The sequence below is a fragment of the Rhinichthys klamathensis genome, unplaced genomic scaffold (assembly GCF_029890125.1).
Source record: "Rhinichthys klamathensis goyatoka isolate OS25496 unplaced genomic scaffold, OSU_Roscu_1.1 h1tg000147l_1, whole genome shotgun sequence".
NCBI classification, from domain to species: Eukaryota; Metazoa; Chordata; class Actinopteri; order Cypriniformes; family Leuciscidae; genus Rhinichthys; species Rhinichthys klamathensis.
The window spans coordinates 926,672-941,483 of record NW_026606682.1 but is presented as its reverse complement, the minus strand read 5'-3'; the positions used below and the strand labels follow the sequence as shown (position 1 = coordinate 941,483).

The following is a 14,812-nucleotide window of genomic DNA, read 5'->3' as shown; positions in this document are numbered from 1 at the left end:
TAGTAGTTTACTGAGAGTAGGCCTATACTTCAAAGTGTACATTCATAATGTGCTGCAAGTATTTGGCTAGTAAACTATCATTAACTTGTATAGATGCAGTATACTACAAATGAAAAACAGCTAGTTATAAACTAGTTGTGTACTTAAAGTTTACTACTTAAAAGTATACTTCTAAACACTAAAAAGTGGGCCAATTTAGTCCTGAAACAGTACACTTACAAGTATACCCTATAGTAGCCTACATTGATATTAGTATACTGATATAAAGTATAGTTAAAATATACTTGAACTTTACTTAAGTAAACTTAAAGTACTAAACTTAAGTACTTAATCAAATGAACTTGAAGTATACTTATTTTTTTGTAAGGGTTAGTACACCTGGGAGCTCTCCTGCCTCGGGAAAATGCTATGACAAACCTTTCAGCATGAGTGCATATGATGCCATCAGTGTCAACGTACTTGGCCGATCTCTCTCTCTCTCTCTCTCTCTCTCTCTCTCTCTCTCTCTCTCTCTCTCTCTCTCTCTCTCTCTCTCTCTCTCTCTCTGTCCCAGACTCTCTGAAAGCATAAAAAAACGGAAGGGAGAGTTACTCAAAGTGACATGTCTGTCATTAATGTAAATTTTTCTCATCAGTGGCCGTAACTAACACAGACCATTGCACAAGGTCAGATTAAAAAGACAGCCCCTCCATTTGGGTGAAATATTACAACAACAGCGAAAGAGACAGTGCAGGGCTCCCGGCATCCATCCCGAACCATTTTCATATTTCAGTCGATTCTCATTACGTGACATTTGTCCCAAAACTTCAGAAACATCCATGCTTCTTGAGCATCCCAACTGGAATATGAGACAATTTGAGGACCTGCCAATCGGAGCCCGGTTCTGCTTCCTGCCTCCTGCTTCCTGCATACGCTTAAAGTCAGCCTGAAAAACTCATACAAGGGTACATACTGGTGGCATCTATTTCGCCAGAGACATCCAAGTCGAGTGTGACTCATCTGTCTCTGTCAAAATGACAACAGAGGACCCGAAACTATATGCAAAAAATCCCAAACAGCAGCGCTGTGGAAGCTACTTTGAAACTGTAGCTTGTCAACAAGATAGGCATGATTTAAAGTAGTTCAACTACAGTCAAGTTGCTCTTTTGAAAAAGTAGTGTTTGCTACTCAACCAGCTAGAACAAAAAGTTGCCACAACACTGATTTGAAATACATTTTATTTAGTAAAAATCATTGTACTATTTTGTATATTGCTACAAAACTCAAAACTATAAAGTGCCGCATTAATATCTGTGCAGAAATGAATCTGTGAATCATATTATTGAATCTGTGCATGAGCAAACTGATTGATTAAAACTTCTCCAATACTTGATATAAATGAGTGGATAATTGAAAGTTCAATAGCACATAAAGATTTCATTATGATAATAATGTATAATATCTATAAATAATAATTATATATCTAATCCCCACAAAAAAAAATATAAAAAATAATTTTAATTAAGGCATTGAAAATTAAAATTGTTTAGCTTAAAAATTAAATATAAAAAATGTATGATAAAAATTAAGTCATTCTCTGTATGAATATGAAAAACATACTAGTTCTGGTCCAAAAAAAGTGACAGTTGCATCACTGACACTTACAGTAGGTGACCACATTGTATTAGTACCTCAGTTCGCTTGGCTGTAAACCAGCATGTGCAATACTACATCATAACAAAATATAGTAATGCAAATATAGCAATTGTATCACATTTCACGGCCACCTACTGAAAAAAAAATCGATAGTCGTGTCACTGTTTTATTTAGTCACTCACCAAAACATATTGTTGAAACCAAGCAAACAGCCAAGAGACTCTTTTTCTTTTCCCGAGCAGCTGTTCAAGTCAATCGGTGCTTGGGAGTTGACTTAGTGAAAAAGTAACTGTGCGTTGGTTAATAAGCTTAATGGCTGAGCGTGTCACATCCTGACCAGCTCATGTGCGGAAGAGTGTGAGAGCACAAGCTACTTTATAACTGTAAGCCTTTTAATGCCACTTCACCACAATGGCTTCCTTTAGCGACCAGGATAAAAGCCAGCACGCTGTGTGAATGAGTAAACAGCTGAATATATCAAGATATGGACAGCCCCACTGTGGCATGTGTCTTTGTGCTGTTAGCAGCAGGGGACACGCGGGATGGATGTTTGGCTACCATGAGCTGAGACAAACGCATAACAAATGGGTGATGGGAAGAGAGAAAGTAAGAGAGAGACAGAGCAGAACTTACTTTGTTTTCTAACCGTGCACATGGGTTTAACGGAAGCTTCACGCTGCGAGACGCTTTCACGTCAGGACATCAGCACACCATGCTCGGTTTCAACGCCACTTTGACCTCCGATTTTAGGAGGATGCTAGACTGCAAGAAAGCAGGAAGTCTGCACAGTAAATGATAAAAAAAAAAATGTATGGTTATCATCGGCTGTTCTTCGAAAGGTCAGAAGCAGTAGATATTGTTAGAACTTTTGAGCTTTGCATTACAACAGTTGACCTGCAAGTTAGCCGCTTCGCTCCATAGAGCTCACTGGGGGGGGGGGGAAAGAAGAAAAAAAAGTATTTCTATCTATTTGTCCAGTAAAAATATCAACAAAAATGTTTTAGGCCTACTTGAAAGACTGCATTAAATATTAAGACTAGTCTTCAGAGAATGCATACTACTGTTCAAAAGTTTGGGGTCAGTACGAGTTTTTTTGTTAATGTTTTTGAACATTAACACAATCAAAAATACCATAAAAACATTAAGATTATGAAATATTAATACCATTCAAAATAGCTGTTTTATATTTTAATATATTGAAAAATGTCCTTTTTTCCTGTGATGGCAAATCAGATTTTTCAGCATCATTACATAGACAGTAAAAGAAATGGACAGAGCCATCTCATTGGAACTCAGTTGAGACAGTTGAAGCCCACTTTTAGCGATTTTTGAGCACTTCCGTTCCTGACGCGCAGACTCAGACCGACTCAAACTAAGCTTGATGACGTGAGCAACCTGTCTGACAGACGTTAATCTTCTAGTAGCTGTGCGTGAAAACTGCCAACGTTAATCTTGCAGAGACGGGGAACTTGAGCAAAGAGTTCTTTGGCGTGAGTGAGCAGGAGTAAGTATTCCGTTGCTTTTATGGACTCATTATCTATGGGCTTCTCCCTTGACGGGACGTCCCCCCGATTGCCTGCGAGCTTCTCCTCCTGTCTGTACGGTAACTTCTGTACAGCGGGACAGAGAGTCGAGTGGTTATGACGCAATCGTTAGCCTATTTTTACTAAATCTGTTTCTACGGGGCCATAGTGTAACATAGAAGGTAATGGAGCCCTTTATACATTGTCGTGTTTCTTTAGAAATAAATAATGGACAAATGGAGTCTTTAAACGCCTCAGATGTAAAGTTATTCGCTGTCAAAGTGAGGCAAAAATGAATGGGAGTCAATGGAAATGCTAACGCAAGTGAAGTTCTGCTACAAGATGGCGGCACCCGGCCGGCTTCAACTTCCGGTCGATGGATTACCCCCTTGGCATCATTAGGCTACTCCAGTCTTCAGTGTCACATGATCCTTCAGAAATCATTCTAATACGCTGATTTCACGCAGCCGGCATTTTGAAACATAGACATAATAAATACATAGACGCCCTATTGGCCGCTTTGGAACGTTGCTGCGATACGTCAACGGGTCCGCCATTTTGCGGAGGGCAAGACTGCGCTATAATCAAATGTAAGTAAACGGGTGAGCTGCGTTTTTCTGGATAAAAACAAACTGTTTTTACATTTATCAACCGATTTCAGTGGTTTGTATGTGGTGTACAAAAAGTTCCATCTCTAGTTATTTAAAATCTCGATAGTTAGACTTGTAAAAAAAAATTTTTTAATAAAGAATGGTCAAAGCTCAGGCTTGTCATGTATTTGGCTTTTTATTCTTGGATAAGCCCCCATACTGAGATATAAGTTTTCTTATTGTGGAAAAAGTGGGATTTTCTGTGATTGACCAGATTTTAGCAATAACAAAGATAACTGATGGATCCTTTATGATAATACATATGTTATGGTACAACTATAGTGCAATGCAAATAGTAAATATAACATAAAGTGAGAAGTAATAGTAAATAGTCAATAAAATAAAATAAACAAATAGTATACAGCAAATAAAATAGTAATGAATAGTATAATTATATAATATCATAAGTACAATAATACAATCATAAAAATATTGATAATAGCATATAGTTTATTAATAATACTATAGCAATAGAATAAGAAATATCAATTACAGAATATACACAATAAAAAAATAAGTTAAATAGTGACTTTTGACTAAATTTCAGTTTTATTGATCAGTAATAGCCATTATAACGTCTCCGGTTACTATCGTAACCTCGGTTCCCTGAGAGGCGGGAACGAGACATTACGTCATACTGACGTATATGGGAACTCCTCCCTTCTCCATTTTCACTGAAATCTTATAGGATAACGCCAGCTGGAGACAGCTGGCCAATTGACGCAAAACATGCAAATGCTGACCGGACCGCGGGCAGTATAAAATAGCATGGGCGCGACAATTACGTCAGAATCAAGACTGAACGCTAGCACAGCTGATCAAACGGCGAGCACGGCGGTTGACGTAATGTCTCGTTCCCGCCTCTCAGGGAACCGAGGTTACGATAGTAACCGGAGACGTTCCCTTTCAAGGCGGTCACTTCGACATTACGTCATACTGACGTATATGGGAACTGTATAGAATCCCGCCGTGAGCGCAGTGAAGATAAGCCCTGAACGGGGTCAAGCTACACTCCCACAGGAACAACAGTTCTAAGCCAGCAGCGCCGCTAGGAGCACTCAAAACTGATAGGCGAAACTAGACCAACGTCTGCTCCGGCTTACCAAGTTGCGCATCCACTGCAATGAGGCGAAGGCTGCACTGGACAGGGCAGCAGAATACCATAAGCACTCGAGCACAAGAGCTAACACAGTGTCGACGGCATAGCGGTGACAGCTGCATAACCTTAAGCCACACACAGAGTTAACAGTACATTGGAACTACTGCGTAATGTGGAAACAGCTATGTAACCTTATAGTCATAACACAGAGTTAGCAGCAATGGTAACTCTGCAATACAGACTACTGCACAGCTGGTGGTAACAGTTTCATGAGTACATTGATAAAACTCACCGAACCCACGACGCTAAGGTGGTGCATCAAACTTGGAACCCTGGCGAATGTGTTCTGAGAAGACAGCCAGCATACCTAAATCCCGTAGGCATTAAGCAACCATTTAAAGCATCGAATTCAGAGAGAAGTCTCTGTATAAAACAGCACGTCCCTAGTACCATCCACCAAGCACACAACAGCTGGTAGACTGCTGCCAAGTGATCCACGTACATCCACAAATCCCTTACAGGGCCAACATCACTCTGAGCATCGGCATCATGCGAGGCTGAAACTCGGCAGATAAGGCGGGCAGGGATCAACCTGTGCTCTGAACGGTGTAAGCGACTTCGGAACGTAGCTTGGTATCGGACTGGGAGTGACGCTGCAGTCATCAGGTCCGAGACAATGCGACAACATTCACTAGAATGAGCGTAAGTCTCCAAGTGCTTCGCTGGGGCGAGAGCCGGTGGTAAGGCCATCTTAGGGAGAGCTCCGTTTCTCAGCACTTGTCAGTGTGAAGTGTCTTGCTCAACTAAGGACCCAGCAGCGGACACACAAGAAGGTTCCACAGCTTGGGGCTGGGGTGCCACCTTGTAGAACATAGCCGATGTTCTATAGCCAATGTACAGAAGTGCAAATCAACACATAACTGAATGTACATAAACACAGTGCCAGTGGCCGTAGCGACGACAACTGTGCATATACGCAGTTAGAAAATAGCCCCATAATAGCATAGCACCTCAGTAAGCAAACAAACAGTCATAACTGTAGCTACAACTGTGAATATATGAGTTTGCACAGAATAACCAGTTGCCCTGATAGGAACGGGGCAATATAACAGCGTAGCACATGCACGTACAGCATTTTTCAGAAACTAAGATGCATAGTTAGATTAGGATGGCTAGCAGCACTGAAGGAAACAGGGCAGCATTACAGCATAACACATCCGTTTACGTACATACCTCCAGAACTGTGAATATGCACGGTTAGATTAGGATAGCTAGTTTTGCACTGAAGGAAACAGGGCAGCAAAATAGCAAAAACACGTCCTTGTACGTGCCGTGTAGTCACCATAGCGACAGAACTGAATATGCAGTTAGATAGGATAGCTGGATGTTGCACTGAAGGATAGAGGGCAACATAACAGCATTACCCATCAGTGTGCACATATCAAACATCTGAGTGTATAATGCGGTGCAAGTCGATGAAGCGACCGAGACTGCATGAATATGCACAGTTCACATAATGGTCAGTTACGTTAGCAACATAACTGCATAATCGCTTCAGTGTGGACACAGATGCAGCGCAAGTCGCCGTAGCGACACACTGTGACTATGCACAGTTAGATAGGATAGCTAGGTGCACTGAAGGATACAGGGCAACGCGATAGCATAGTCACATTAGTGTGTACAAAAACACAGCGTCAGAGGCATCGCGACATCGACTGTGAATCCATAGTAAGTCAGAATAGCCGGTTGCACTGATGATACAGGGCAATATTTAGCAGCGTAAACATAGCACACCAGTGCGTAGCGTGTACACAGCGTCAGTTGCACCGCACAACAACTGTGTACGTAATCAGAATAGCCATTTGCACTGAAGGATACAGGGCAATGTACAACGGCATAAGCATAACACATACAGTGTGTAGAGTGTACATAGACACGGCGTCAGTTGCATCACAAGACAACTGTGAATATGCACTGCGTAGTAATCAGAATAGCCATTTGCACTGAAAGAAACAGGGCAATATATAATGGCATAAATCATACACATAACAGTGAGTTGTATGTACGTAACACAGTGTCAGTTGCATCGCACCACACTGTGAATACGTAGTAATCAGAATAGTTACTTGCACTGAAGGATACAGGGCAAAATACAAAGGCAAAATTCATAACACATAGTGTGTAGTGTGTACATAAACACAGCGTCAGTTGCATCGCACAACAACTGTGAATACGTACTGCATAGTAATCAGAATAGCCATTTGCACTGAAAATTACAGGGCAACATATAATGGCATAAATCCCCACACATAACGCTGTGTAGTGTGTACGTAACACAGCGTCAGATGCATCGCACAACAACTGTGAATACGTACTGCATAGTAATCAGAATAGCCATTTGCACTGAAAATTACAGGGCAACATATAATGGCATAAATCCCAACACATAACGCTGTGTAGTGTGTACGTAACACAGCGTCAGTTGCATCGCACAACAACTGTGAATACGTAGTAATCAGAATAGCCATTTGCACTGAAGGATACAGGGCAACAACGGCAAAATTCATAACGCAGTGTACGGTGTGTACGTAACACAGCGTCAGTTGCATCGCAAGACTGTGAATACGTAGTAATCGGAATAGCCATTTGCACTGAAGGATAAGGAACAGGGCAATATATAATGGCGTAAATCATACACATAACAGTGCGTAGTGTGTACGTAACACAGCGTCAGTTGCATCGCAAGACTGTGAATACGTAGTAATCAGAATAGCCAGTTGCACTGAAGGGTACAGGGCAATATCGTGGCATAAGCATAACACACACATATCAGTGTACATAAACACAGCGTCAGTGGCATCGCACAACTGTGAATCAGAATAGCCAGTTGCACTGAAGGATACAGGGCAATTTATAGCGGCATGAATCATGAACACATATCAGTGTGTAGAGTGCACGTAAACACAGCGTCATTTCATCGCACAACAACTGTGAATACGTGGTAATCAGAATAGCCATTTGCACTGAAGAAACAGGGCAGCATATAACGGCGCAAATCTTAGCACATATCAGTGTGCAGTGTGTACATAAACACAGCGTCAGTGGCGTAGCGACAACAACTGTGATTACGTGGTTAATAGAATAGCCAGTTGCACTGAGGGATACAGGGCAATATATAAGGATATAACAGTTAAACCATAGCACATATCAGTGTGCAGTGTGTACATAAACACAGCGTCAGTGGCGTAGCGACAACAACTGTGATTACGTGGTTAATAGAATAGCCAGTTGCACTGAGGGATACAGGGCAATATATAAGGGCATAACAGTTAAATCATAGCACAAATCAGTGTGCAGTGTGTACATAAACACAGCGTCAGTGGCGTAGCGACAACAACTGTGATTACGTGGTTAAATCAGAATAGCCAGTTGCACTGAGGGATACAGTGCAATATATAAGGATATAACAGTTAAACCATAGCACATATCAGTGTGCAGTGTGTACATAAACACAGCGTCAGTGGCATAGCGACAACAACTGTGGATACGTGGTAATCAGAATAGCCATTCGCACTGAAAGAAACAGGGCAATATATGACGGCACAAATCATAGCACATATCAGTGTGTAGTCTGAACATAAACACAGCGTCAGTGGCGTAGCGACAACAACTGTGGATACGTGGTTAAATCAGAATGGCCAGTTGCACTGAAGGATACAGGGCAGTCTGACGACATAAACTGTAAGCTGTGCACCTCCATTACCAGAGCGGGGCGTCCTGACGCGGCGCTCTCCGTGGCCTGTGTCGCCACATTCCCGGTCCCGCCCTCTGCCAACGGTGAAGATCCGGTTTGTTACGGGTTCGAACCGTTTTGGCGGCTGTAGCCGAATTAGGCGGGACGAGGTGCCGACGAAGAGAGACATCGAGGAAGGCTGGACGTATAGAGATCAAAAGTTTCGGTTTAATGTCTGGCCGCGGCGCGACTAAATTTTATCTGCTGTGAGAGCTGGGATCGAACACGGGTCTCCCGTGCGACGGCTTTGGGGTTCGCCACTGAGCCACAGGGGGAAACAACCACTTTTGCGCCTTTAGACACAGAGCCATCGCCTTGCCTCGTCTCTCTGGATGCGTCTTCGCATGACTTACCATAGGACGTCGTGAAGACGGAATCTTTCTTGAAGTAGCCTGGCTGTTAGATACCGGGCTAAGTAAAATAATAAAAGTATCCTTTCCGACGAAGCCTATCGCGTCGAGTCCGTCTAGCGAGCCCGCGAAAAGGACCGGAGAGGCGACGGGCAGGTTTAAAATGTATCTGCTGCGAGAGCCGGGATCGAACACGGGTCTCTCGCGCGAAGGGCTTCAGGTTCCGCCACTGGGCCTGGGGAGAACGACTGTCAACTCTTCTTTGGGCGTGAGAGGGCCCACCAGCCGCCGCTGGCGGCAGTGGGCCTCATCCCTGCTGATGCCCGGAGTTTATGAGGGCGCGCACTGGTAGACCAGCACGTATGCCAGTCGTCCGTGAGTGCGGCCTCGGTAGATCCTTGTTTGGGTAGAGCGAGTCAATACCGCACATATCTGGCATGTAGCAGCCATCGGATGCGGGGAGGAAACATGGTGAGTAACCTCTATTGCAACTTCCACGATGACTTCAGATAAGACTTCTAGCGTGAAGAAAGAGATTCTGACGTAATTGTCGCGCCCATGCTATTTTATAGGTCCCGCAGTCCGGTCAGCATTTGCATGTTTTGCGTCAATTGGCCAGCTGTCTCCAGCTGGCGTTATCCTATAAGATTTCAGTGAAAATGGAGAAGGGAGGAGTTCCCATATACGTCAGTATGACGTAATGTCGAAGTGACCGCCTTGAAAGGGAACAGAAGTAGCTTCAGTCAAACATACAGCTGCAGGATACAACGTTAAAATAGCCTAAATATAAAGTTATGAAACTTCACTTTGCCCTCAGCCAAAACGATTTACCAGGGAACCATTTATAGATTAATGAGACCAAAGATCGCCCGTTAGATATACACAAGACGAATTATATCTCATGTTTAACCACTACTAGACTAACGTTACAGACATCCGAGTCAGCGGCAAAACTTCAGAAGCACTGGCCGAGGGCTGTTCCAGGCGGGGTAGACGAGCGCTGAGCCCCGGTGATAGCATCTTACAACTCCGAAAGCGTCAGATCAAATTTTTAAATAGGCGCTATCTTTATAAACAAACCACATATTTGAGCTTTAAACAACTACATTGTCGACTGAAAAACTACTAAAACTACATTTCGTGACACAATAACAGTAGTATTTTTAAATGTATCCTCTGAACGTTACTATTACTTATTAAATCATGACCAAATACAACCAAAAACAAACGCTCAGTCTTGCTTGTGAAAGGTAATTCCTCGAAAGCTGTTTTCAATTGTGTGGCGATGTGTACAGCCCCAAACAGCGCACAAAACAGGCATTTTTCTCAATTCCCGGTATGAGAGGTATGGGAAAGTTGCCATCCTCAATATGGCGGCGCCGTTGACGTACGCTGCAGCGGCCAATAGGGCGTCTATGTATTTATACTAGGTGTGTTCGACATCGGTTGTGGCTGGATGTAACCGATCGGCGAGAGTAGCCGCGTGCAGGCGGGGAGGAGCTGCAAATGGAGACGTGAAGTCGGACACTTTCTGGTTCCCGTAGTGACAGCTCACGTGGTGTTTGTATACTTTACCACAGCTGAAGTGAAATAAATTCAATATTTGCCAAATGCACAGATGTTTCAGACACATTTTCATTCATTACTTTATGTACTGCTTCATACTGCATCTGTTTGAACAAGAATAAAGTTAAAAATAGCCACTATCAATGAAGTGCAGTCGACGTTTTTAATCACTTTTATTTTGATAAACATAACACAATATAGCTAACATCACGACTACATGAAAAGAGTGTTTACTGTTATAAAAAACTGATTTGTGAGCTTTAGTGGAACTAAAGGTGTGAGAATAAACACGAAACGCACGTGATCGTTGTCATGCGGTGAATCCGGCCAATCGTGGAACAGCTGTGTCGTCATCAGAGCTTGTGCAGCCCCGAGCAGCCGCTCTTCAGAATATGCGCTGGCTGAGTTCTCCGGCTGCTCTCGAATCGCTCTCGCGGTATTTTGATGGCATACGTCACAGTCACGTGGCGTCGGCGCTGTATCAAGTCGGACAACATTTCTAACCGGCATGCACTGCTTCAAGTCAGCCGCCGATCGGTCTGCGCAGAGCTGCATGAAGTCGAACAAGCCTTATGTCTATGTTTTGAAATCGAAAGCGAGGCTCCGGTGGGAAGAACCCCGGAAGTACAGATAAACAACAATGCCTTGGACTACCAACGTGAAGCTGCTGCCGCGATTTACACTATTGAATGTTAATATCCAATATAGGATATAGTTCGGTTATGCTTCTTTTTTTACGTTCTGAATAAAAAAAAGTATTTTATTTATAAATTAATTTCACTGTATATAGTCTAAAGTATGAAAGAAATGTACATTTTTAGAATTACTAATTTCTACTTAAACACAACAATACGCCATCGCATTCGCGACTGTCCTATGTTTAAAGGTGACACTTCCGGTTTTCTTCCCACCGGAGCCATTTCAAAATGGCGGCTGCGTGAAATCAGCGTATATCAAGAAACATTGATGTATATCGGGGGAAGGGGTGTGTGCTTGTTTGTGTGGGAATCTGCTGTACAGTAGGGAACGCTAAGCTGAAAGAACGTGGCTAAAAGACTCCAACACCGATCAGTATGAGGGGGGGAATTACTCACAGATGCCAGACTGGGAGTGCAGTTCTGCCCTTCTGGTAACCCCACGACTCTGCCAAGAGCAGCTATAGGTCACCGTGTTCCAGCCAGAGACCTGGACTCAGGGGGAGAGAGACGCCGAGACACTGCAGTCCCCTACTCACCCGTTTAACTACCTGCCAACTCCAACACAGCTGCTGCATGACCAAACAAGAACTCACATTATTAGGTTCTTCAAAGAAAGCATCAACAGGGCCTGAAGGCAATAACAACACATGCATCACCATTTTGCTTTCGATAAACCTTCCTCCCCGCTGTTCTCCTCCGTGGGCTACCTTTGAGGAGCAAACTCAATGACGTGTGACCGGAGATGATGTGAGACAGTTTCTACAGTCAGCCCTCGGACATGGAGTGGGATTGTACCTACGGATTTGATATTTTTCCTGGAGGAAAATTGTATTGCAATGCAAAAAATAAATAAATAAAATAATTCAAAAATAATTTTCTTAATCAGTATTTTGTTTTCCAGTTAAAACATCTAGGCTATTAGATTTTAATAAATCATTAAGGCATGTTTTCAGAAAATACATCTGTAATAGATGTATTTTCATAATGATTCATTTTGTCTTTTTTTCCAGTTAAAGTATATAAACGTTTTAAAATTGAATAAGACAAATTAAGACTTGTTTTCTGAGAATATAACTTAAATTGAGTTTACTTTTCGTTTCTATTTTTTTTATTTCTTATTTTAAGCATAAATCTAAAAAGTTTACACATACAAAAGTAATAATTAAATTCTCTGAAAACAAGTCTTATTAACGACAAGCTTGCAGATCAATTTAATTTATCTTGGTTTAAGGGGGTTTTAGTGGAATTGAAGACGATTGAGAAAAGTTTTTTTTTTCAGAAGCTCAAAGGTTGTACTTTCATACTGGTGCTCAGGAGAGGTAACTGAGTTCATTGAGTTCATTGTCTCAGATGTTGCTCCAGGAGAGCATACAGTAGCTTAGATCATATGGTTTTGGAAGTTTCTTATGATAAATGTTTGAGTTCATACTGAAACATGTAACTTTTAATTGCATTCTAGGCATGTATCAATGCGAATCCGATCACAATTTGGGAATTTAAAGGAGTCACATGATAATAATAGGTGCACACAAACAGAAATTTATATAATACATTACGTAATATAATATGTCATATAATGTAATATATGTCATACAGTATATGTCATTATATAATATAATATAGGCGAATATAATAAATCAATATAATATAATACAATATAATATAAAATAGGCTAATATAATAAATTAATACAATACAATATAATATAAAACAATATAATATAATAAATTAATATAATACAATATAATAATTTGTAAGTCGCTTTGGATAATAGCTTCTGCAAAATGAATAAATGTAATAAAATGTATTACATTTCAAAATACATTTATAAACCATCTGCATGCAAACCATGCCTGGAATTGATTGAGTTTGATTCTTTTGTTTCTCTGTAGTTAAACTACATGTGCATTCCATTGTTCTTGAAACCCAGATCTAACCTGTCCACCATGTGAAGACGCACATTGAGACGAGACCTGAATCATGTGATCGCCCCAGCATGTTGGGCATCCCCAGAGCCTTTGATTATAGCGCGCGGAGAGACAGACAGGACTAATTGCTGCATATCCAGCCCCCTGTGCTGCGCTCGTGCTGAGCTGTTCAATGCCACCCTGCACTGGTGCATTTCGGGATATCATTTCCACTGACTCCTACCCCTCCCTAATCCCATGACCGGAGGGTGATTTTAATAATACAACACAGACTGGTCAAACAGATCCAAAATCTCAACAAGGGTGGACAGCTGCCATACCGCACATCCTACTACTACATCTCAGACACCGTCCTCGTTCGCCCCGCCTACTCCAGTGCCACGATTGTCATGGAAATGATCCAGATGCGACCCTCACACCCTCGTCACGGCCATTAGCCGGTCGCGGGCCCTCGGAGAAGGAACCCTGGTGATTTGAGCGCCATTAAACTTGAACCAAAGCCATTGAACTTTGACCACCCATCGTCCTGGTCCCATCACAAGTCATTTGTATGTAATTAGTAGCAAAGGATGGTTGTGTTTGTCCAGGCTGTTCTGCACCACTAACTATTGGATTCCCATTTAGTATCACATACAGTATATATAAGACTTTGACTTCAGAAACAGACAAAATTGAAAGGGAGAGTTCATGTACTTAGGTACTCACCCTCATGTGCTTCCAAACCAGTGACTTTTTTTCTCTGCAGAGCAAAAAGAACATATTTCAAGAACCTATCAGCTGTTTTTGTCTATAGAAAGAGTCCAAAACAACACTGGACCAACATTGACAAAAGAACACTAAGAGATTTTTCAAAATGTCTTCTTTTGTGTATCTCAGAAGAATGAATGTCATACAGGTTTGGAACGACGTGAGATAAATTGGGACTATAGACTGTTTTAGCTGTCTGCTTTTAGCTGGCTAACCAATAACGCTGTATCTGATTAGCCGAATGAGATCTGACGGCCTTTGCAAAACCGAAGGCAGTATTTCTCGTGGTGTAATGTTCTCTTCTCTTCACTTCAGATGATTAATGCACTGACTTGTTTAGCCTGGCCGCAGTCTCATGCTGAAAGGAACATCAATAAACATTTCCAGTGATCGATTGGCAGCATTTTCATGCAGATTACACAGTGAAATGTTAATCCATGTGTGTTGTGTATGATTGATCTCTAACGGAGGCATGACACCCACCTTTCATCTCTGAAGGCCTAAAATGCCCAATTTTGGACAGGTATTTATGTCACTGGTTTGATGCTAGTCAAGTTGGTGGACCTGCTCAGCATGGCAAACCATGAACAAGGCCTCGATATCTCTCTTTCGGCTTTTTACTGGCTTTTTCTTTCGCACTCCCCCTCCCTCCTGATATTCTCCTGGTGAGAGAAGTACTGTGAAGCAGTTGTGCTCGTCACAGGCGAGTGGCTGCATTGTCTCTTCCTCTATTACCATTCATCTCACTGCAATCCTCTCTGCTCAGCCCAAAACACAGCTTAGTGCTGTCCCCTCCACCACGGCAGGGGGGCTACGCAAAGTG

The 14,812-nt window shown here is 42.1% G+C and overlaps 1 long non-coding RNA gene across 2 annotated transcripts; it reads right to left on the bottom strand.

Annotated features, from left to right (window-relative positions):
* Positions 1-389: 389 nt before the first annotated feature.
* LOC130090522 (uncharacterized) lies at positions 390-14,245 on the bottom strand. Of its 2 annotated transcripts, XR_008807705.1 has the most exons (5): positions 14,205-14,245; positions 11,711-11,883; positions 2,530-2,562; positions 2,269-2,416; positions 390-558 (listed from the first exon to the last, which is right to left on the bottom strand). It is a non-coding gene; the product is annotated as an uncharacterized LOC130090522 (long non-coding RNA). The 2 variants fall into 2 exon arrangements; XR_008807704.1 differs by lacking the exon at positions 2,530-2,562.
* Positions 14,246-14,812: the final 567 nt, after the last annotated feature.